The 25802-nt window shown below is 43.6% G+C and overlaps 1 pseudogene; it reads right to left on the bottom strand.

The window, feature by feature from the left end:
* The window catches only part of LOC135546456 (serine/threonine-protein kinase BRSK2-like), a 184207-nt pseudogene that overhangs the window by 12021 nt on the left and 146384 nt on the right, over positions 1 to 25802 (bottom strand).

Raw genomic sequence — 25802 nt, 5'->3', positions numbered from 1 at the left:
GCAAATCTCAAAGGAATTCAGCTGAATTAAATGAGAGTCTGTTCAACATCAATTGGACATAAGTTATCCACATGGGAATAAGCAGACAAACTGCAAAGACAACACGGAATATTTGGCTGGAGATGATGCTCCGGTGTCACTGGCCAGAGGTTGTCCTTCGAGACTCAGCAGGGACTAAAGGGCAGTGTGATCGTGGTGGGAAAAGGGCTCTGTTTCTCTGTCCTCCTTCTCACCTGACTTCCGTGTAATGGGGCTTGCATCAGCTGGTGTATGTGCTTGTACACGTGTGTACATATGCAGGAAGTGTCTGTGTGTACACAGTGTTTGTGTGTGTGTATGTTAATGTGTGTGTGTGTATGTTAATGTGTGTGCGTGTGTGTGTGTGTGTGTGTGTGTGTGTGTGTGTGTGTGTGTGTGTGTGTGTGTGTGTGTGTGTGTGTGTGTGTGTGTGTGTGTGCACGCATGTGCCTGCCTAGCTGCCTGCCTTTCTGTGTGTGTTACCTGAGAGCAGGGTGAAGGTGACCGAATAGATGCCGTTCTCTTTGGTGGCGGCGGTGCTCTCTGTATAGGTGATGTCCACCTGGAACTTGACCGGCTTCTGAAACACTGTAGGGCCGGCTGTGGACTTATACTCCGCCCGGAAACTTGTCTGACTGATCACACTGTGGCTCAGACTGGGGATCTATATGAGAGAGAGGGGGGGAGGTGGGAAGCAGGAGGTAGGGAAGCAGAGGGAGAGAGATGGGGAAAGGGAGGTGGAGGGTGGGGAAAGAGAGAGTGAAAACAAAGAGAGAGCACAGGGGGAAAAAAGAGAAAAAATAATCAGTTTCAACACAGAGACCATGTGTGACTAGCGAGAGAAAGAATATGTACAGTGCCTTGCAAAAGTATTCATCCCCCTTGGCGTTTTACCTATTTTGTTGCATTACAACATGTCATTTAAATGGATTTTTATTTGGATTTCATGGAACGGACATACACAAAATAGTCCAAATTGGTGAAGTGAAAAAAATATATAAGAGATTGGAGTATCTGTCCATAGGACCACTTTAAGCAGTACACTCTAAAGAGCTGGGCTTTATGGAGGTGGCCAGAAAGAAAGCCATTGCTTAAAGAAAAAAATAAGCAAACACGCATGTGGAAGACTCCCCAAACATATGGAAGAAGGTACTCTGGTCAGATGAGAATAAAATTGAGCTTTTTGGCCATCAAAGAAAACGCTTTGTGTGGCGAAAACCCAACACCTCTCATCACCCCGAGAACACCATTCCCACAGTGAAGCATGGTGATGGCAGCATCATGCTTTGGGGATGTTTTTCAGTGACAGGGACTGGGAAACTGGTCAGAATTGAAGGAATGATGGATTGCACTAAATACAGGGAAATTCTTGAGGGAAACCTGCTTCAGTCTTCCAGAGATTTGAGACTGGGACGGAGGTTCACCTTCCAGCAGGACAATGACCCTAAGCATACTACTAAAGCAACACTGAAGTGGTTTAAGGGGAAACATTTAAATGTCTTGGAATGGCCAAGTCAAAGCCCAGACCTCAATCCTATTGAGAATCTGTGGTATGACTTAAAGATTGCTGTACACCCACGGTACCTCCAATTTGAAGGAGCTAGAGCAGGTTTGTCTTGAATAATGGGCAAAATCCCAGTGGCTAGATGTGCCAAGCTTATAAAGACATACTCCAAGAGATGTACAGCTGTAATTGCTGCAAAGAGTGAATCTACAAAGTATTGACTTTGGGGGGTGAATAGTTATGCACGCTCAAATTTCTTTTGTTTTTGTGTGTCTTATTTCTTGTTTGTTTCACAAGAAAAAAAATGCGTCTTCAAAGTGGTAGGCATGTTGTGTAAATCAAATGATACAACCCCCCAAAAAATGTTTTTTAATTCCAGGTCGTATGGCAACAAAATAGGAAAAATGCCAAGGGGGTGAATACTTTTGCAAGCCACTATATATAAGCTAAAATACAGGGAAAACATGAGACAAAGAGAGACAAGACAAGACAGGAAGAGACAACACTGGATCTGTTACACTACAGCACAGCACTGTTAGGGACCATCAAACTCTGAGTCAATTACAATAGACAGCGGGTCACACAGCAACCACACAGTGTTGGGCTACAGAGACTAGGGTGCCTTTGAAAATACACGATAACAAACCTGCTGGGAAATATTGCAGATAATGGGAGATAATTGGCTAAGCCAACTACTGTAGTGTACAATGATGGTTGTGTCATGACAGTGTCAGTGTCAAAGTCAGTTTCCATCCGTTGTCGTGACTGTTTTGACGCTGTGATATACCATTATAATGACACAGCTATGCACAGCGTGGCCCAAAAAAACTTAAGAAGACTCAATCAAGTCCTTTCCTTGGCTCTCTTTAATGTCAGAAACCAAACTGCTGTGCACCAATCATATGCAGACTACAAAAAACAGGCTGCTGTTCACTGATTACACAATAACACTGACCTTCACTGGGAAAGCAGCAGAGGGAAATACAGGCAGTAGCACTGACAAAAAGTTGCTCTAAATCGAAAGATAAATCACAGTTGCTTTATAGTGAATTTATCCACTTCACCTCATGGACAAACCAATGAACATAGCCATCACTTTGTGTGCTAGCTCTAATAATGATTTCAATGTTTGAAGACCAGGATTTATTTTATATAATTTCATACAATAACAAGTCAAATAGCATCATGGCGCCGGAGGAGATGCCTGCTGTTTTACCATCCCCTAACCAATTGTGCTATTGTGTGTGTTTTTTCGAGTTATTTCTACCTTATTTTGTACATAATGTTTCTGCCACTGTGTCTTATGACCAAAAAGAGCTTCTAGATATCAGGACAGAGATTACTCAGCCCGTACTGGAGGAATACTTTTTCTTCAACGAATCGGATGGGAAGAATTTACTTCAGACGCCCGACAAGGCCCTCATCCCTGTCATTCTCTGGAGAAAGAGACAGAGATATTGGGGGCGAAGGTCTGGGTTCCTTGTATAGGAGCCGACGGCGAGCGGGTACCTTTACCATCGGTCCTATTAGCCAATGTACAAGCAATGGGATGTAAAATAGATGAACTACAATCACGTATATCCTACCAAGGGGACATTAAAAACTGTAATATCTTATGTTTCACTGAGTCATGGCTGAATGACGACATGAATAACATACACCTGGCGGGTTTTAAGCTTTTTCTCTGCAGGATAGAACAGCGACTTCTGGTAAGACAAGGGGTGGGGGTCTGTGTATATTTGTAAACAACAGTTAGTGCACAAAACCTAAAGAAGTTTCGAAGTTTTGCTCACCTGAGGTAGAGTATCTCATGATAAGCACCATATACCAAGAGAGTTTTCATCTATATTCTTTGTAGCTGTCTATTTACCACCACAAACCGATGCTGGCACTAAGACCTCACTCAATGAGCTGTATATGGCCATAAGTAAACAGGAAAATGCTCATCCAGAGGCAACGCTCCTAGTGGCCGGGGACTTTAATGCAGGGAACCTTAAATCCATTTTACCTAACTTCTACCAGAATGTTAAATGTGCAACCAGAGGGAAAAAAACTCCAGATCACCTATACTCCACACACAGAGACGCGACAAAGCTCTCACTCGCCCTCCATTTGGCAAATTTGACCATAATTCTATTCTCCTGATTCCTGCTTACAAGCTAAAACTAAAGCAGTAAGTAACAGTGACTTGGTCAGTAAGAAAGTGGTCAGATGAAGCAGATGCTAAGCTACAGGACTTTGCTTGCACAGACTGGAATATGTTCCAGGATTCTTCTGATGGCATTGAGGAGTACACCACATCAGTCACTGGCTTCATCAATAAGTGTATCGATGAAGTCGTCCCCACAGTGACCGTACGTACATACCCCAACCAGAAGCCATGGATTAAAGGCAACATTCGCACTGATCTAAAGGGTAGAGCTGCCGCTTTCAAGGAGCGAGACTCTAACCCGGAAGAGTACAAGAAATCCAGCTATTCCCTCCAACGAACTATCAAACAGGCAAAGCGACAATACAGGACTAAGGTTGAATTGTACTACACCGGCTCTGGATGACTGTGTGCTCGCGCTCTCCGTATCCAATGTGAGTAACACCTTTAAACAGGGCAACATTCACAAGGCTGCAGGGCCAGACGGATTACCAGGACGTGTACTGCGAGCATGCGCTAACCAACTGACAAGTGTCTTCACTGACATTTTCAACCTGTCCCTGACTGAGACTGTAATACCAACATGTTTCAAGGAGACCACCATAGTCCCTGTGCCCAAGAACACTAAGGTAACCTGCATTATGACTACCGACCCGTAGCACTCACGTCTGTGTCCACGAAGTGCATTGAAAGGTTGGTCATGGCTGACATCAACACCATTATCCAAGAAACCCTAGACCCACTGCAATTTGCATATCGCCCAATCAGATCCACAGATGACGCAATCTCTATTGCACTTAACACTGCCCTTTCCCACCTGGACAAAAGGAACACCTATGCGAGAATGCTATTCATTGACTACAGCTCAGTTTTCAACACCGTAGTGCCCTCAAAGCTAATCACTAAGCTATGGACTCTGGGACTAAACACCTCCCTCTGCAACTGGATCCTGGACTTCTTGACGGGCCACGCCCAGGTGGTAAGGGTAGGTAGCAACACATCTGCCATGCTAATCCTCAACACAGAGGATCAGCATGAGGATCCTCAACACGCCATGCTCAGACCCTTCCTGTACTCCCTGTTCACTCATGACTACGCGGCCAGGCACGACTCCAACACCATCATCAAGTTTGCCGATGACACAACAGTGGTAGGCCTGATCACTGACAGCGATGAGACAGCCTATAGGGAGGAGGCCAGAGACCTGGCCGTGTGGTGCCAGGACAACAACCTCTCCCTCAACGTGATCAAAGAAGAAGGAGATGATTGTGGATTGCAGGAATAGGAGGACTGAGCACACCCCAATTCTCATTGATGGGGCTGTAGTGGAGCAGGTTGAGAGCTTCAAGTTCCTTGGTGTCCACATCACCAACAAACTATCATACACATACAGTAGATGGAGAGGGAGAGAAAGAGGAGTGGTGAGGAGTAAAAAGGAGTGGTGAGGAGTAAAGAGGAGTGGTGAGGAGTAAAAAGGAGTGGTGAGGAGTAAAAAGGAGTGGTGAGGAGTAAAGAGGAGTGGTGAGGAGTAAAAAGGAGTGGTGAGGAGTAAAAAGGAGTGGTGAGGAGTAAAAAGGAGTGGTGAGGAGTAAAGAGGAGTGGTGAGGAGTAAAGAGGAGTGGTGAGGAGTAAAAAGGAGTCGGAGGAGTAAAAAGGAGTGGTGAGGAGCTCTTACAGAGAGGAAGGCGTGAACGATGTCTGCTTTGATGGAGCTGAGAGGCTTGTCTCTGATCACCACAAAGATCTGCTCCTCTTTCTCCAGGTTGATGAAGTTACCAAACCATGACTTCTTGGCAAGCCTGCAGGGAGGGAGAAAAAAATGGTGCATTCTCACAGACACGTACAAGTCAGCAAACTAGAAGGACACACACTCACTTAATTTAGTATCTGCTGGAGAGAAGACTAATGCATCATGTTGAGAGGACAATTAACATAGTGCCACACTCATTTACATATTGCAACATTTATCATTCTTTGTCTGATCCGTAAGGGCAATGAACAGAAACGGTTTAAGGGAGTAGTGTTAAATTCAATGTTCTTCTAATCTAAAACCACTTTGTCACTCCTAGCCTGGTCCAGGTGTGTATTTCAAGCAACTTGTGACTATAATGCATGCCATATAGTCAGAGGATGCTGGCACTAAGATTCTATTCTCCTGATTCCTGATTCCTGACTCCTGATTATAGGCATGCCATATAGTCAGAGGAGTTGGTAAAAGCACATTCATATCTGAACCAGGCTATTCTGTTTCTACCTCCCGCTATCATCTAACTTCAACCCTTGTGCATGTTCTGTAAGCCCTCTTCCTCCCTCTGCTTGTCAAAATAGCCTCATATTGGTCCCCAATAGCAATGACATCATCCTGACTACCTTTGCTACTAACCTACCTCAAGGCCCCTTCCTCATTTCTGCCTCATCTCCAACTATCCAACCAGACCCTAGCTGTGTCTCTCTCTGTCTGTGAAGCAAACTGGAACAAAACCACTCAAATATTCATGCGGAACAGTCCCCTAAAAATAGCCCAATCAACAGGATGGAGAGTCCAATCTGCATAATTGTGGGGATTGTTCACACAGGACTCTTGGGCAGAATCCCTACTGCCTGTACCTTACATAGTCACTCTCCCAATGGCGAAAACACCAAAGGTAGAATAAGTTGACTTTCATGCACATGCATGTAACAGAGGTGGTTCAGTGACCCACAATCAAGTGACGAATCTCCTTGCCTGAGACCTGCAGCTTCCTGAACTAATGTCTCCAGACATCAGCTTAACGGGCCAACATCAGTGAATCACAATCACTAGTGACCTTGCCTGAAACCTATTTATTTTCTTCTTTTTAGGGGGTGGATCAACTTTACTATTGCAGATCGATTGTGGCTTCCATCAATGTAATTGTCTGCATCATTTTCAATCCCACGTATATCATTTTTGTAAATATATCTATATTAATATATTTGTATATATTTTCCTTTATTATTTTCCCCTAACCCTTCCACCCCTCAGCTAATTTGAGTAAACTAATGGACAATACCACTTAGGTTTCTACTTCCAGCTTATACATATTATATACATTTTACAGGCACTCCACTCAACCCCTCCCATCTATCTCTGAACACTATCCAGTTTTGACTTCTATTTGCCATATATTTTTCAACTGTGCTGTGATTTTTCAAAAAAGTTCTGAACCTTTCTATTCGAATAGTTTATACAGATTGTGACCAAAAACAAGCTTGGCAATTGCTAAATCCTTAGCAATCGACACAACATACCCTATAATGACCAAGTGGAAACAGGTTTTTAGAAAAGTTTGCAAATTTATTAAAAAAAATATTTAAAAAATACCTTATTTACATAAGTATTCAGACACTTTGTTATGAGACTCGATATTGAGCTCAGGAGCATCATGTTTCCATTGATCATCCTTGAGATGTTTCTACAACTGGATTGGAGTCCACTGGTAAATTCAACTGATTGGACATGATTTGGAAAGACACTCACCTGTCTATATAAGGTCCCACAGTTGACAGTGCATGTCAGAGCAAAAACCAAGCCATGGGGTCGAAGGAAATGTCCATAGCGCTCCGAGACAGGATTGTGTCGAGGCATAGATCTGGGGAAGGGTATTAAAATATTTCTGTAGCATTGAAGGTCCCCAAGAACACAGTGGTCTCCATCATTCTGAAAAGGAAGAAGTTTTAACCACCAAGACTCTTCCTAGAGTTGGTCGCCCGGCCAAACTGAGCAATCGGGGGAGAAGGGCCCTGGCCAGGGAGGTGACCAAGCACTCCACCAATCAGGCCTATATGGTAGAGTGGCCAGATGGAAGCCACTCCTCAGTAAAATGCACATGACAGCCCACTTGGAGTTTGCCAAAAGTCACCTAAAGACTCTCAGACCATGAGAAAAAAAGATTCTCTGGTCTGTTGAAATCAAGCTTGAACTCTTTGGCCTTAATGCCAAGAGTCACACTTGGAGGAAACCTGGCTCCACCCCTACGGTGAAGCATGGTAGTGGCAGCATCATGCTGTGGGGATGTTTTTCAGAGGCAGGGACTGGGAGACAAGTCAGAATTGAGGCAAAGATGAACGAAGCAAAGTACAGAGAGATCCTTGATGAAAACCTGCTCCAGAACACTCAGAACTTCAGACTGAGGCAAAGGTTCACCTTCCAACAGGACAATGACCCTAAGAACACAGCCAAGACAACGCAGGAGTAGCTTCGGGAAAAGTTTTTGAATGTCCTCGAGTGGCCCAGCCAGAGCCCGGACTTGAGCCCGATCAAACATCTCTGGAGAGACCTGAAAATAGCTGTCCAGCAACGCTCTCCATCCAACCTAAGCTTGAGAGGATCTGCAGAGAAGAATGGGAGAAACTCCCCAAATACAGGTGTGCCAAGCTTATAGCATCATACCCAAGAAGACTCGATGCTGTGATCGCTGCCAAAGGTGCTTCAACAAAGTACTCCGTAAAGGGTCTGAATACCTATGTAAATGTGATATTTGTGTTTTATTTCTTAAAAATTAGCAAAAATGTATAAAAATCTATTTTTGCTTTGCCATTATGGGGTATTGTGTGTAGACTGATAAGGGGGGAAATCGTACATTTCAGAATAAGGCTGTAATGTAACAAAATTTGGAAACAGTCAAGGGGTCTGAATACTTTCCAAAGAAACTGTATATAACATTCTATTAGTTGTAAGAATTTTGTATAATAATTGAAATAGAAAAACTAAGTTTTGAATGCAGTGTAATTTTGTACATCAGTTCATAAACCATGTGCCATGGAATTGATACGTACAAAATCTCTTTCCAACTATTCTGCAGCTGCACATTTTTTGGTCTCACTTTTGGATAAATAGCGTGCCCAATTTCAACTTCCTGCTACTCATGCGAAGAATATAAAATATGCATATTATTAGTAGATTTGGATAGAAAACACTTGGAAGTTTCTAAAACTGTTTGAATCATGTCTGTGAACTTATGTAGCAGGCAAAACCCAGAGGACATTTTTTTTAGGTCTCTGTTCGTTGGGAAACAATATTTCTTAGGCACTTGTTTGCAGTTCCTACCGCTTCCACTGGATGTCACCAGTCTTTGGATTTTGGTAGAGGTTATTCCTTTGTGCAATGAAGAGTACGGCCATCTAGGAACTGGGTAACACTGTTGAGAGTTGCGCAAGACTTGAAAAGTAGCGTTGGTTTGTTGTCTTCCTGTGTTGAATAAAGATAGACCCGTCTTCAATTTGATCGATTTTTAACATTCAAAAATAGCTAAAGTTGTATTACAAAAGTAGTTTGAAATGTTTACATTTTGAAGAGACGAAGTGACTTTGCGCAAATTGGAAGCTGTTTTTTAGCCCCTGCAGGGTTGAAATATCCTACTCTCTTTGTTTACTGTTGTGCTATCATCAGATAATAGCTTCTTATGCTTTCGCCGAAAAGCCTTTTTAAAATCTGTCATGTTGGCTGGATTCACAACGAGTGTAGCTTTAATTTAGTATCGTACATGTGTGATTTAATGAAAGTTTGATTGTTATATAATTTTATTTGAATTTGCCGCGCTGCATTTTCCCTGGCTTTTGGCCAAGTGGGACGCTTGCGTCCCCTATCCTAGAGAGGTTCAATTAAACTGGTATACTTTTTTATTCATCACAATTTTCTTTAACCAATTTTGGTCTTTAATGCAGGGCTGACAGACAAATTCCTTACTTTTTCCCACTTTCACTTCCATTTTTGCAGTAATGCTGCAATTAGTTCGTTGTAATTTTGAGTAGAGCAGACATTTCCATATATTTTTGTTAGCTGCATGTGTGATGTAACAGTCCTATTTATGATATAATTTTTCAAAGATTATACAATTTTTGTAATGTTTTTCTCCAAATATATATATATATATATATATGTTTTCTTTTTAATTAGTATATTTGAGTTTAACCATAATATTTGTTCTGTCGTTTCTGGTGAAGTAAACTGAAATTGCAACACACATTCTATGGCTTGTTTAAAAATATTTTGGAGAATATTTCATTTTCAAATATCCGAAAGTGAGAGGTTGTAATCTGAATAAAAGGAAAAATGCCATTCTTGAACATGGGGTGAGACATTCATACCAATCTGCTAAAGAACCCGTATTTTGTATGACTGAAGCCTTTAGGTCTAATGCTTTAATATTGAATCATTTCTGCCCTCATAATTCATATTCATTATATAAATAGGTCTGTTTAACTTTGTCTGGCGTGCCATTCCAAATCAAATGGAATCTTTCTTTTCTCGTATAATTTTAAAACAAGTCACTAGGTGAACGCAAGGCCATAAGCAAATAGGCCTACTGGAATATGACTAAAGACAGGTCTTTTCCTGAAGACTTGTGTTAGACCTCGGAAAGAACACCTACAGACCACCTACGGGTCCCTATGGTGCATGACCTCTAATTTTTCAGTAAAAGGCATAAGCTGACGCAAACCCAACAATGTTCTGTAGAGGTACTGACTATAGGAGAGTAAACTAAAAATGAGAAAGAAAGTCGCACACTCTAGTTATGCTCCCAAACATTTAATGGATATAGCAAACAACGTTTCGGTACACAGTGCCTTCTTCAGGGTTTTGGGAGCATAAATCGGGGGTGCGACTTTCTTTCTTTACCTCAATGTTTGTCAAACGTTGTATTTATGTTTTCCTGGGTCACTCACTCTGGTGAAGAGTCTGGTGTGAGGCTGGACATGTCCTCCTGGGTGGGAACTGTGGAGAGAGGCAGAAAACAATGTCAAAAGTGAAAGGTTAAAGGCCCAATGGAGTCAAAAAACGTGCTTTTTCTGTGTTTGATATACATTTCCACACTATGAGATTGGAATACTACTGTGAAATTGAGAACATGATGATTCCCCTTTTGGTGTGAGAGCTGTTTGAAAAGGTCGTCTGAAATTTCAGCCTTTTTTTGGCGGGACGACCAAAATGATTCCCCTTTTGGCCGACCTGGTGACACCACCAGGAGGTACATAGACCAACAAGAATGTACTTAATTGTTACCCAAAAATGATTTGATATTGAGATAAAAACGTCTGAATTGGACCTTTAAAAGGTGAAAAGGTCAGACAAATGGGCAACATCACTTGATTGACATCTGAGAGGGTTTTATTTATTATATATTTTTTTTAATCACTTGATTTTTTCTATGTACATAAATACTGTATAGTGCATAAGTACAACATAAAGCCAAAAATATTTTCCTCCGTAATCTTACTTATAAATTGGTTTGTCTTTTAACATTGTAATACCGTTATCTACAAAGGTTCTTCTGGATACAATGGACAATATCCCTTCAAGTTGTAGAAATGATGTTAAGGAAAGGGACACCTAGCCAGTTGCACAACTGAATGCGTTCAACCGGGAAGCAGTTGTTGTGGGGGTTAATTGCCTTGCTCAAGGGCAGAACAGCAGAGTTTTCCACCTTGCTGGCTCTAGCATTCTGTCCCAACGCTCTAACCGCTAGGCTACCTGCCGCCTCTTAGTAATGGAGGATTTAAATGATCTGTCACCGTGCAGCACATATTACATGGCAACCTACCTACAGGCATTAAAGTGTTATACCACTCATTAGAAGAAGAAAAACACACACTACAGTTTCTCCAATTACATATTTGAGCTCACACGCTTTGAGAACCATCATAACGGTAAAGCTCTGATGCTATGCGCTCCTCATAACACAAACACCCATGATTTTCATATTTGCTCCTCTCATCGGGAATGGAATAGCCGTTGATTTATAATGTATATCACCAATCATTTAGAATTTAATGGGACTAGCATAAAGAACCCCTCCCTTTGGTTTAACAAGATTACATCACAGCGTATAGGACAGGACGATTACTTTTAACCCTCTTGAGATGAAGGCAGAAATCCCCCTGTGCTAAGCGCTAATGCTAGCACTCTACTGGGAGAGTGTAAAATATTCTTAACAGGGCAGTATGACTTGTTCTATTGTTGACCAGAAGCGTGTACAGGTAGGATTTTAAAACTCATGGTGACCAATCCCCTCGACCAGGTGGTTCCAGCACGTCCTTGCGCTGGGGATGATCTACGCAGGCCAGAAGGATGTAGCTGTGAGCCACCAAAGGGTCCCTTTTCCTACACCCACCGTGAGTGTGTGTGGAAATCCTGCCTTATTTCCTAACCTCTCGTCCCCCTCCATAAGTCTCCTACCCCAGTCCAGTTCAGTACCTTGCATTTTCCTGCGATGGAAGCGTGGCGAGCCCAGAAAGCTATTCTTGATGGAGTTGAGACGCGTCCTCCAGGGCAACCCGCCGATGGAGGGGCTGGGGGCGGCGTGGGGCTAGGGGTGCCCGCCGGGCTCTCCTTTGGCGTATGCACCGGAGTGCCCTTGGGGGTAGGGAGTGGGCTCCCCCGAGGAGAGGGGTGGGGAGTCACCTGTATGGTGGGGACAGATTTGTGACCGTTGTGGTCAGGGTGGAGGCGGTGCCGGTGGAGGGGGGACATGGGTGGCGCCGGCGACAGGGGGATGGAGAGCTTGGGGGGCACAGTGAGGGGCGGGTGGCGGCGTGGCCGCGGGCTGTTGGGGATGTAGGGGGGGCTGCCCAGGGGTGAGGAGGGGGAGGTGGGCTCCGACTTGGGGGTGGTTGGGCTGTCAGCTGAGTTGGGAAGGGGGTTGGACCTGGTGGTCTGAAGGGGCTTCTCAGACACTTTGGGCTTGGCGGGGAGGGTCTGTGTGCGGGGGTGCATCAGGGGGGACCCCATCTTTGGCGTGTAGGAGTTTGGAAGCGGGTGTGGGTGCACGCGGTTGGCCCCCCCTACCCCGTTATGGTTAAGGCGGAACTCTGGGGAATGGGTGGGGCTACAGTTGGGCGACTGACAGAGGTCCGGCGACTGGGGAGGGATAAAGAAGCGCCGGACCGGCTGCAATTGGACATGCACCATTGGATTGACAGCGCAGGCAGCCAATGAGAGACCACGCCCATAAACCAGGGGACATATATAGAAAACACCACAGGCCAATAATGGTGTATTGCAATGAAAAGGCACCAGGAAAAAAACAGAAATATAGTAAGAAATGACATGGAGGAGAGGATAGGTGGAGCGAGTGACACACAGGCAGGGAGAGTGATGAGAGTGCAGAAAGAAAGACAAGAAGAACATGCCATTAGCATAACCAGCCAACCAGGAGGCAGCAGCACCATGGGGGGAGAGAAGTGTAGAAAATTACAAGCATTCATGAAGCCAAACCCAAACCGGCCACTGAAACAGCATCCAAAGCTAACTGCATTAGCTTCCAGATTGGTGGAAAGCAGCCATTCTGCATGCACAATGCTGTGGTATGAATGACATAGCAACTATCTTGACAAGACATGAAAGTTTATTACAGCTTATGAAAACTGGCACGTATTAAAGGTTTATGCAAGGTTTAATGGCTTTTTGTTGTGTCACTCATATGGCAGCATTATGAATGCAGCATTATGTAGCATTTATGACGACTGCCTTTGTGAAGTGATCCTCGTTAAATATAATGCGTGTGTGTGTGTGTGTGTGTGTGTGTGTGTGTGTGTGTGTGTGCATGTGTGCGTGCGTGTGGGTGCTATAACGTTTAAAGGTGAAATTACACTCCTAAACCCTAATCCCCATATACATCAGTAGAGTGATCCCATCAATGTGTGACATAACATGTAGCCTTACATAATCGGCACAATATTTATACTTTAAAAAAGGAGGACTAAAATGGCATCACCCCTGTCTGAACAAAGTCCTTTACGGTGTCACTCATAAAAAAGAATATGAAGTAACATTTAGGCACAAAACCCCTGCTGGGGTTGCTGAAATATAAATATTTGCCAGAAAGAAATATCCTCAACTATGAAACTTCTACAGAATCCTTCATAACACTGACAGTTCCGCAAGAAGAGGCAGAATATGTGATGACTGCATGTTTGTGTCCTCGCTAAGGGCTGGCTTTAAAAATGCATGGCCTTAGTAAAAAAGAATGGAGGAACTGTGCATGCTAGCTAAGAGCTGGCTAGTTGATTTGTTAAAACAAGAACGATGGGTTCCCTCATCAGTACGCCCTTATGAGACCTCACATGGATCCAATGATATAGCACAAGAATCCCTATGACATACAGCCTACATAGCTCTGTCATGACAACGATATGACAACAGTCGTGACAGGTCATGATAACCAACAGTATATTACAGTATAACAAATGATACAACCCATTAATGAATTATAAACTGTAGAAAATGATTCTGTGACCCACACTAATACCTCATATCAGCGTTATGTCAGGTGCCGTAACACGTGCCCTGTGTTTTGGGCTATCATGTCACATTACATAGATTTGAACCTTTATTTGACATTTTTTCCAGAAATAGAATTACATCAAAAATGGAAGAAATTGTCTGAGGATGGTGCTGGACCATCTGACATACAACATAAAAACAGTGTTTGAACAAAAGGCTTTAAATACAGTTAAAATCCAGGTCATGTGACATGATTGTCCACACCACAGGGCCTTAGTCATAAGCTGTCATAGGGTATAGTGGCTGGTAGCTTTGCACTATTCTCATGACAGGATTATCCAGGCTTCATGTCAGATGGTCTTTCGGAGAGGTTTTTACCATGGATTCCTCTATGAGCTGCCCTATGTATAGCCTTATGACCTGCCCTATGTATAGCCTTATGAGCTTCCCTATGTATAGCCTTATGACCTGCCCTATGTATAGCCTTATGAGCTTCCCCATGTATAGCCTTATGAGCTGCCCTATGTATAGCCTTATGAGCTGCCCTATGTATAGCCTTATGAGCCTCTCTATGTATAGCCTTATGAGCTGCCCTATGTATAGCCTTATGAGCTTCCCTATGTATAACCTTATGAGCTGCCTATGTATAGCCTTATGAGCTGCCCTATGTATAACCTTATGAGCTGCCCTATGTATAGCCTTATGAGCTGCCCTATGTATAGCCTTATGAGCTGCCCTATGTATAGCCTTATGAGCTGCCCTATGTATAGCCTTATGAGCTGCCCTATGTATAGCCTTATGAGCTGCCCTATGTATAGCCTTATGAGCGGCCGTAGCGAATGAATAGCAGTGTGTGCATTCCGGTGACATCCACAGCACAGCAGAGCTAGCGGTGAGGTGAGTTGGTGCGATGCAGTGTGGGCCCCGAGCGGGCCAGTGGGTGGTACGGGACAACCAAACTCTTACCCTGGGACTGCTGAGAGGACTAGTGGAGAGACCGGAGGACGCTCCACTGATAGACCGTGACCTGTAGACACGTAGACACAGACACACACACACACACACACACACACACACACACACACACACACACACACACACACACACACACACACACACACACACACACACACACACACACACACACACACACACACAGGGTTAAAGACATCCTCTGACAATATTATATGTGTGCTACAATGGGAAAACACTGAACACTACAATATGACCACACACTGGCACACCCCTAGCCGGAGGGAGGACAAAAAGCTCCAAAAGGACATAACCTTCAAAAGGATTAGGATAAAGTTGCCCCTAAATACTGATCTAAGATTGGTTTTGGGATTTACCCTCATAATGGTTAAAAGTTGCAATTTGGGAGGGTAAGCTGATACGTGCCTAATGGCATGTTCTACCTGAAGCTTCTGGAAGAAGTAGAGGAGAAGAGATCAGAAGAAGACGAGTTCATTAACGTAGCTACCTTGAACACAGTTGTATGTGGCTGTAGCATTTTGTGTGCCAGCTCTCTGTACTTTTTTTGAAGACTTTGCCCTGAGCATAAAAGGTTGGCGGAGATTCAATCATACAGGGTAAGTAGAGGAGATTGACTCAAACAAGGATGGATTAGGTTGGGATTTCCGAGCGGTTTTATTAAACACATTTCTCTCTCTCTCTCTCTCTCTCTCTCTCTCTCTCTCTCTCTCTCTCTCTCTCTCTCTCTCTCTCTCTCTCTCTCTCTCTCTCTCACTCTCTCTCACTCAGCGGGGACTGTGAAGCAACACAAACATAGGCTCAGACACGTGCATACACACACGATAACATATGCACTATACACACACGTACACATGGATTTTGTATTGTAAATATGTGGTAGTGGTGGAGTATGGGCCTGAAGGCTCACAGTGTGTTGTGAAATCTGTGAATGTATTGCAATGTTTTAAAATTGTAGAACTGTATTAATTTTTCTGGACCCCAGGAAGAGTAGCTGCTGCCTTGCTGCCAGTAGCTAATGGGGATCCGTAATAAATACAAATACTGTACTCTCACACTCACTCTCAATCTCTTCCTCTCGCTGTCTGTCAATCTCTCTTTCTCCCTCTCTGCCATTTCACTCAGCCTCTCTCTGTCTGTCAATCTCTGTCTCCCTCTTCCTCTACCTCTCCTTTTTATCTTTGATGAGGCGTCAGAGCTGTCCTTGTGCATAGCCTCAAATGGCCTTGTGTGTACAATATGACCAACACAGTCGCACAGTGGTTGTAGACTAAAACAGCAGACAGTTGAATGGTTTGGAGTGTGTTGGCTTTTAAATACTAGATTGGGTGTACTCGCCAACCGTGTCTGTCGACATGACAACAAGACATGCAAAGCATCAGAGTCTAAAGTCTTTAAATACTTCAAACATGTCAGCTACGCCGTGAGTGCACACACACACACACACACTGCAAAATGAATCATCTTCCTTCTTTTATTTCTTCCCCTTCTCTTGTCCCTCCTCTGTTGTCACCCCCTCCCTCCCTCACATCACATTGGGCCACTGATGCCAAGCGAGGTTTGGGGATTTCATTTGCAAAAGACAATTTGGCTATTTGGTTGGAAACTCAAATTGAAACAGTAAATCATGTTTAAATATGCTGCCGTGTGCACGCACACATGCACACTAAGCTTCAACCTCAGGGAAGGATTTCATCCATAACCTTATCAATGCCATCTGGATTACAAAATAGGCGACAGCAATACAAAGCGCAAGGCGAGCGAACCAGAACCTAAGAGCCGAGTTGCCTTTCACCAAACTGCAATGGAATCCTCCAAGACAGGGCTCTACACAGACAGACGTCGAGTTCACAGTAAGGATACAGGAGATGAAGTAACATCACTGCACTACAAACTACACGAAACCGTAACAATGGGAAACAGAAGAAGATTGATGAAAGGAGACGTATTACAAGCCACATCTCAAGACCACAGAGTTAAGATGCAGGGGAGTTTCCCTCAGAAGTTTCTCTATGAGCATGCCATACTGCATTCCGGAATGTAGTGAATATTGACAACTGAGTTTATGTTGTGCAGGCATACTGAGTACATATGAGTCAAACATGTCTATTTCGTCATATACACAGGGGCACAACTTTCACTGGGAACAGGGGGGGACATTGCATTTTTGTCCATCCCAGTTTTATCTTTGGAATGTGCTACAAAGCGAGGCAACAGCGTGCTTCAGGACCATGCAAACGCCTCAGAGCGGTCGGATAGGCTGTTTGGAGTGTTTATCCGACTGGACAAAAAAATAAAATAATAATTATGCCCCCCCCCCACTTCTAAAACCAAAGTTGCGCCCCTGCACATAGTTATATGCTTTCAGTAATTTCTGTTTTGTGTGTGTAAACATCAACGTATATTTTTTGTAGTATTTTACACCCCTTTTTTCAGTCTAATTACGATCTTGTCTCATCGTTGCAACTCCGCAAAGGGCTTGGCAGAGGCGAAGGTCGAGTCATGCGTCCTCCGAAACATGACTCGCCAAACCACACTCCTTTACACTCACCCGCTTAACCCGGAAGCCAGCCAAGTAAAGACCTCCCAACCAAACCCTCCCCTAACCCGGACGCCACCCTATTAGACTCCCGGTCACGGCCGGTTATGACACAGCCTGGGATCTAACCTGGGTCTGTAGTGATGCCTCAAGCACTATGATGCAGTGCCTTAGCCCTTGAGGCCTAAACATCAGACATTTTATGGTTGTTCGTTCCTTATTCTGCTGCAAGGTGAGGCGCTTTTCAATTAAAACAGATTATTGTACTTGTGTGTACGATCATACACACCTCGCCAATATCAGGTAGTCTTTCAAGCACATAATTGAAAGAAATCTGTTGTTCGATGACAATTAAATACAATGTGTGGGTATGTGTGTGTCTGTGTGTTTGTGTTTACGTGCACATTGGTATGTATGTGTGTCAGTGGAGGCTCCGGTATTTATTTGGCAAAGACGACAACACATTATCACTCCGGACGGACACAAGCAAAAATTCATGACATAAATGTTATGCAGCAGCCGAGGCTACACCTAAACATTAGAAATCTGACATGCTGTATGGGTTGAAAATGAGACTATTTCTCAGTCTGATCAACTGTAGGCTACTAATAAGAGCATATAGCTTATGCGCCTTGTCCATCTGGTCAACTTAAACTAATTGCTAATGTTTTTATTTGAATTATTTTTATTTAACCTTTATTTAACTAGGCAAGTCAGTTAAGAGCAAATTCTTACTTATAATGTCGGCCTACCAAAAGGCAAAAGGCCTCCTGTGGGGACGGGGGCTGGAATTTAAATAAATACAATAGAAATATAGGACAAAACACCCATCACAACAAGAGAGACAACACAACACTACATAAAGAGAGACCTAAGACAACAACACAGCAAGGCAGCAACACATGACAACACAGCACGGTAGCAACACAACATGACAACAACATGGTAGCAACACAACATGGCAGAAGCACAAAACATGGTACAAACGTTATTGGGCACAGAAAACAGAAGGTAGAAGGTAGAGACAACAATACATCACACAAAGCAGCCACAACTGTCAGTAAGAGTGTCCATGATTGAGTCTTTGAATGAAGAGATTGAGATAAAACTGTCCAGTTTGAGTGTTTGTTGCAGCTCGTTCCAGTCACTAGCTGCAGCGAACTGAAAAGAGGAGCGACCCAGGGATGTGTGTGCATTGGGGGACCTTTAACAGAATGTGACTGGCAGAACGGGTGTTGTATGTGGAGGATGAGGGTCTGCAGTAGGTATCTCAGATAGGGGGAAGTGAGGCCTAAGAGGGTTTTATAAATAAGCATCAACCAGTGGGTCTTGCAACGGGTATACAGAGATGACCAGAGGATTCTAGAGTACAGCGATGTGTCCTACAAGGAGCATTGGTGGCAAATCTGATGGCCAAAATAGAAATAGGTCTATAACAGTTAGGATCAGCTTGATCTCTCACTTTAAATAAAGGACTAACTGTGGCTGCCTTCCAAGCAATGAGAACCTCCCCAGAAAAGAGAGACAGGTTAGAAAGGTCAGAGACAGGCTTGGCAATGATAGGGGCTGCAACCTTAAAGAAGAAAGGGTCTAAACCATCTGACCCAGATGGTATTTTGGGGTCACGTTTAATGGAGCTCCTTTAGCACCTTGGACTCAGTGACTGCCCGCAGGGAGAAACTTTGTAGCGGGGCAGGGGAAAAGGAAGGAGAAGCATCGGGGATAATAGTCGCATTAAAAGGGGTGGGAGATGAGGAAATGTTGGACGGGCAAGGAGGCATGGCTGAGTCAAATAGGAATTCTGGTGATTAAAGAGCTCAGCCATGTGCTTTTTGTCAGTAACACCCACATCATCAATGCTATGTATTAGTCCATTTGTGTGTCAGGAGAAAATGTCAATGTGATCAAATTTTGTTTATATTCAAAATTGGGCTGGCTATGCTGCCTATATGTTTTTAATCCAAAATTATTAACTGGAATTAATGATTCAACATAATAGCGATGACAGATATGAGTACACTTTTTTTGTAAGGCCTACAGTTGCATAGGCCTGCATGATGCAAACATGCATAAAGCAAGCTCTGGCCTGTGAGATATTGTCTATCAGTTGTTGTCTATATGTTAGAGGTAATCCCCCTCATAATCTAGTCTAAATGTATATCAACAAATATAAGGTAGCTGCAGTTTGAAAGGGTTTTCATCCCCCCCAGGGCCAGGAGTTCTTTTCAAGAGTTTTTTAAACCATGTGACCTGATGAGGAAAAACTGGTCCCATCACAGCCCATACCAAATCCTTATACAACGGATGAATCACTGTCATACCTTATAGGGTCCAGAGTTTTCCTAGTTCGCTTAACATATAAGGACAATCTCCAGGCCCCAGGGGTTAACATTTACCCACAGCTTTGGGACCTATGGTGCCACCAGTCTGCTTGCAGTTGTCCGTTATCATCAGGTATGTGGATGATAAGGAACATTTCTTGGGATACTTTGATGTGTTAAAGAGGGTGAGATGCGCAGTCTGTGTATGACTTTATGAATTTTGAGATGTCTGAGTTTAACTTCACAGAGAAACTCGTTGTCCGAACCTACGGTGGCGCAGCTGTCATGGGAATGTATCTGCTATTTTGTATTTACAGCCAAGTCACCTCCTGTTCCCTGATTAAGAGGTGATGACCACTCCACTACCATTGTCAACTTTCTCCTGACATGAACTGAAACCACATCTCATGTGCCCGCTCATCCACTGGCACATTGAATGTTTCCCCTCCAAGCACTGTGAGTACCCCTGTCAATTGTCTCTCATTACTGTATGTAGAGTCAATCACATACACATTCACATTATTACGCATCAATGATTTTACTCCTTGCTAAGACTAACTCATTTTTAGCTATTTAGTCGAACTATGCAGTGTGCGTTATTATTTTTTATATTCCCGGTCAAATCCTGTCCTGTACTGGTCAATCCTCTGAACACTTCAATTCATGCCTCATGCCCTCATTCAATCACTGCTGTGATCCCTTTCCAACACTGTGTAAGTAGCCCTCTCATTCCCCTTCCCGGGAATATTGTATTATAAATGTCTTTATAAAACGCTTTAGGTTAAAATAATTAGTCTTTGACGATTTTAGAAACACTTTGTCGTGGGCCTCCCATCCTCCTCAATTCTTCAAGTCACCAGCCTCCACTGATGTGTGTGTGTACCACTGTATCACTCTAATTAGATAATGGAGATAAAAAAAAAACTATTCAGAGGGATATTAATGCCTTATTTCCATCCCTGTTTGTTCTTCTCTTCTTCGCTCCAGCAAAACGCCCCATCTGCATTCCCACCAATTAATTTATGCTAATCTCTCTCTGTACGGGGTGTAGGGGGTGGGGGGGGCGGACCGGCGAAGCATCACTAAACTGTGTTCCTGGACACAAGCTCATCCGTGAATAGGCTTTGAAAGAGCGGTTGGACCTGATGCACCATGATGAGATAACCTCACAAATAGATTGGCAGAAGACAAAACAAACACACACATGCGTGGGAGCTAACACAGACACTACACACACACACACACACACACACGTTCAGGCACAAAGACACACACACGCACACACACAATGGGGAAGGAGGCAAAACAGGGAAACAAGGAAGTTGACCTAAAAATTGGGATCTGCCCTGGGACGCCGAAACTACAGCATCAAAGGGAAGAGAGGGGCCAAAAGAAGGAGGATACTATGCTTTTGATGTGCATGGAAGCAGCCGAGGGTGTAGAAAAGACTCCCTCCCTCCATCTCTTCTCTATCTCCTCTCTCCTTCAGTTCAGTCTAGGCCTGATCACATTGGCCTACTTTACCACAGTATGAAAATAAGGGCTTTACTGTGCGTATTCGTTATCAGATAGCCAGGCAGTCAAGTGAACTTCTGGTAAAAGTTTCCGAAGAATTCTAACGGCAAGAGGTTAGATTCTTTGGGAATTTATTTTATGCAGACAAGGATGGAGCTTAGTTTCCATTGAGGTTTACTAGACTACCCTCTCAAAGGCTTATAGACTTAAACATGGTGAGAGTGTGAATGGGAAAACCCCACTGCAACTCAACTGTGGCAAGGCAGACAGACAAAAGTGACAAATACCTTTCTTCTTTGGTGAGGTTAGCGTTTGTGATATCCAAGCTTTTACTGAAAACAGACTTACTTCAGACAGACAGAGAGAAAGTAAAGAGACAGAAAGACCGTCACATAAAAGGGCCGATTCTAAGCATTCCTTTAAAAAAAAGTACAGATTATTGTATAGGTCATGAGATGTCAACCTAATGTTAGTTGTGCATGTAAAACAGAGCTGGCTATTGCTCACAATGACCAATGCACAGTAAGCAATATTAGTCTTGAAAGGAAAAGCTAACAGAAGAAGAAAAATGGTTGATCATCACATGACAATGGAAACAAAGAAAGACACCGATTAAACAGAGGGGTAAAGACACTTTGAAGGGTCATGCTAATATGGGGTATTCTCACATTTGGTATACTTTCTAACAGTCTATAAAAAGTTGAAGTCTTAAAGCCTCTATCCTCTTCGGATGACTCACCCACGCAGAAAGTTGTAAACTTTTCAGCTTTTCTGTCTGTGTTGGACTGTCATAACACCCTAAGCAGCTTTATAATAAAGTTAGTGAGGAGAGGGATTCTACTGGAAGTACACACACAGCCGATTGAACTAATGGACAGAGATATCCAGCAAGGTGCCATAATGTGTAGACACCCTGCTGCTGCGTATTTGAATCTGGTGTTTGTGTTTTTGTGAGTGTGTGTGTACGTGCTTACATGTACGTTTGTGGTGTGTGTGTATGTATGTGTGTGTGTGTGTGTGTGTGTGTGTGTGTGTGTGTGTGTGTGTGTGTGTGTGTGTGTGTGTGTGTGTGTGTGTGTGTGTGTGTGTGTGTGTGTGTGTGTGTGTGTGTGTGTGTGTGTACGTGCTTATATGTACGTTTGTGGTGTGTGTGTGTGTGTACGTGCTTATATGTACGTTTGTGTGTGTGTGTGTGTGTGTGTGTGTGTGTGTGTGTGTGTGTGTACGTGCTTATATGTACCTCTGTGGTGTGTGTGTATGTGTGTGTGTGTGTGTGTGTGTTGTGTGTGTGTGTGTGTGTGTGTCCATGCATATGCACGTGTCTGTGTGTGTTAAAGAGATTTGTATACTTTTTAGCCAGTAGTTCTGAAAGTAGCACTCACAAGCCAGAAAGTGGCCCTCAAAATTGCATACTACGTCACATATGTGCAGATATGTGCACCACGTCATTGCTTTCTCTCTCTCTGCTGCGTCCACTGTGCCGTTGGGCCTGCCATGCAACCTTATTGGATAACGCTGGACAGGCCTATTGCTAGCTGTCACTCAAATGCGAGGGGCTGAAGCTCAATGTAGGGAAAATGTTGCGGCACAGCTTCAAGATAAACAGTCGCTTTCAAACTAGGGATTTCATGGCTAATTGAGGTAAGCCAGTAATTCTACTCATAGATTATGCATGTATGAACTACACATTGACACATCCAGCCCAAAGCGGGAGGTTAAAAAAATACTTAGTAGTCGCCAAAGTTCCGGAGCATGTCTATAATATTCAGTCATTTGAAGAGTACTACACTGAGAGTTGGAACTACAGACCACTCATATTAATCGGAGGTCCTGTGGTTCTGAGCTTTAATCTCATGTGATTACACTGATATGTGTTGCATGTACTTGTGCATGTGTGTATGTGCGTCAATATGATACATGTGAGTGAGTCCATGTACTGTATGTGTGTGTACACCACACCTCTGTCCATGTGTGGCCATGTCGATGGCTCGCCGTACAGGTACAGGAGAGCCCCCCTCTGTGACGCTCAGCACCTCCATAGACTTCCTCTCCGGCCTCCTCTTCCCATGGCGGTTCAACATGGGGGAGTCCACCCGCTTCCTGGGCGGGTCAGCTGAACAGGGGTCAGAGGTCAAAGGTTAGGGGTCAGGGGAGAAGCAAGTGAAGAGAGAAAGAGAACTAGTCAGCAACAAACGAACTACATGTGTGACAAAACATCATATCCGAGTTATGGTGTAGCTATTGCAGGTTTTCATTTTCTAAAAGGCATAGAAGGTCTGGACTAGTCTACTTCTCCTATTGTGTGGGGGTAAATTGGACAAGCCTACCAATCTCACTGCGCGGGGGGAGGTTCTGGTCCTCCTGACTGGGGTACCTCTCCTTCCGGTCCAGTAGCAGGAAGTAGATCATCTTCTCCTGGTTATCACTGGAGAAACAAGGCAGTAAAGTCATACTGTAGGATGTCCTTGAAGCACCTCAGAGTGGATGACATCGCTGGCACCTCGCTGACACATTTCTCCCTCCATATCTCTCCGTCCCTCTCTCCTTCCCTCTAGTCAGAGAGCAGGTCTTTCATCAATTTGCTATGATCTCTGACACAGACCAGTGAGTGCATGATTTCCCTCCCTTTTTCCTCCCCTTCCATCCATCCTTCCTCCCTCCCTTCCTCCCTCCCTCATCAGAGAGCAAGTCTTTGGTGAGATTATTTTTTTTTGGACCTCTGAAGCAACACAGAGTGCACTTCTTTAACCCTTCCATCCTTACAGTCCTCCCTCCCTCGCCCTCTTACTCTCTCCCTCCCTCCCATCCCTCTATCACTCACTCGTCAGAGAGCAGGTCTTTGGTGAGTTTGCCCTTGTCTCTGAAGCAACCCAGAGAGTGCATGCTCTCCAGGACATCCGGGTCTATCTCTTCAGTGCTCAGGGTTCTGATGGCCACCTTCCTGGGGACAGGCTGCTCCGGCTCAGGCTCGTTCTTCCCAGCTCTGACAGACAGGAAGAATGACAGAAATGACTGAGAGGTTTTATTTTTTTATATATATATTTTCATCTTTATTTTAACAAAGGAAGACATATTGAGGCCTAGGTCTTTTTTTCATGCGCCCTGTCAAATACAATATAAATATACACAATATATATATATATATATATATATATATATATATATATATATACAGTTGAAGTCGTAAGTTTACATACATTTAGGTTGGAGTCATTAAAACTCGTTTTTCAACCACTCCACAAACTTCTTGTTAACAAACCATAGCATTGGCAAGTCGGTTAGGACATCTACTTTGTGCATGACACAAGTCATTTTTCCAACAATAGTTTGCATACAGATTATTTCACTTATAATTCACTGTATCACAATTCCAGTAGGTCAGACGTTCACATACACTAAGTTAAGGCCGAACAGCAAGGAAGAAGCCACTGCTCCAAAACCGCCATAGAAAAGCCAGACTATGGTTTGCAATTACACATGGGGACAAAGACTTTTTGAGGATCTGAGAACCCTTTCCAAATATTTTCAGTCTCCTGAGGGGGGATAGCTTTTGTCTGTCTTGGTGTGCTTGGACCATGTTAGTTTGTTGGTTATGGGGACGCAAAGGAACTTGAAGTTCTCAACCTGCTCCACTGCAAGCACCGTCTATGAGAATGAGGGCGTGCTTGGTCCTCTTTTTCCTGTTGTCCACAATCATCTCCTTTGTGGTGTACAACCACTGTGATTATTATTATTATTATTATTATTATTGTTATCTGACCCTAAAGGTCATCTATGAACGTTTGAACATCTTGGCCATGTTCTGTTATAATCTTCACTAGGCACAGCCCTCAGTGCCTGGTTTCTCTCTAGGTTTATTCCTAGGTTCTAGCCTTTCTAGGGAGTTTTTCCTAGCCACCGTGCTTCTACATCTGCACTGCTTGCTGTTCGGGGTTTTAGGCTGGGTTTCTGTAGAGCACATTGTGACATCGGCCGATGTAAAAAGGGCTTTATAAATACATTTGATTGATTGATTGTGACAAGGTAGGGGTGGTATACAGGAGATAGCCCTATTAGGTAAAAGAACAAGTCCATATGGCAAGATCAGCTCAAATAAGCAAAGAGAAATGACAGTCCATGATTACTTTAAGACATGAAGTTCAGACAATCTTGAACATTTCAAGAACTTTGAACGTTTCTTCAAGTGCAGTCGAAAACCCATGTCGCACTATGACGAAACTGAGGATGAGGACCGCCACAGGAAAGGAAGACCCAGAGTTACCTCTGCTGCAGAGGATATGTTCATTAGAGTTCAAGTAACAGACACATCTCAACATCAACTGTTCAGAGGAGACAGCGTGAATCAGCCCTTCATGCTCGAATTGCTGCAAAGAAACCACTACAAAGGACACCAATAATAAGAAGAGACTTGCTTGGGCCAAGAAACATGAGCAATGGACATTAGACCGGTGGATAACTGTCCTTCGGTCTGATGAATTTGAGATTTTTGTTCCAACCGCCGTGTCTTTGTGAGATGCAGAGTA

Source organism: Oncorhynchus masou, chromosome 1, assembly GCF_036934945.1.
Source record: "Oncorhynchus masou masou isolate Uvic2021 chromosome 1, UVic_Omas_1.1, whole genome shotgun sequence".
Lineage (NCBI taxonomy): Eukaryota > Metazoa > Chordata > Actinopteri > Salmoniformes > Salmonidae > Oncorhynchus > Oncorhynchus masou.
The sequence above is the reverse complement of the archived record's forward strand: the minus strand, read 5'-3'. Positions and strand labels throughout refer to the sequence as shown.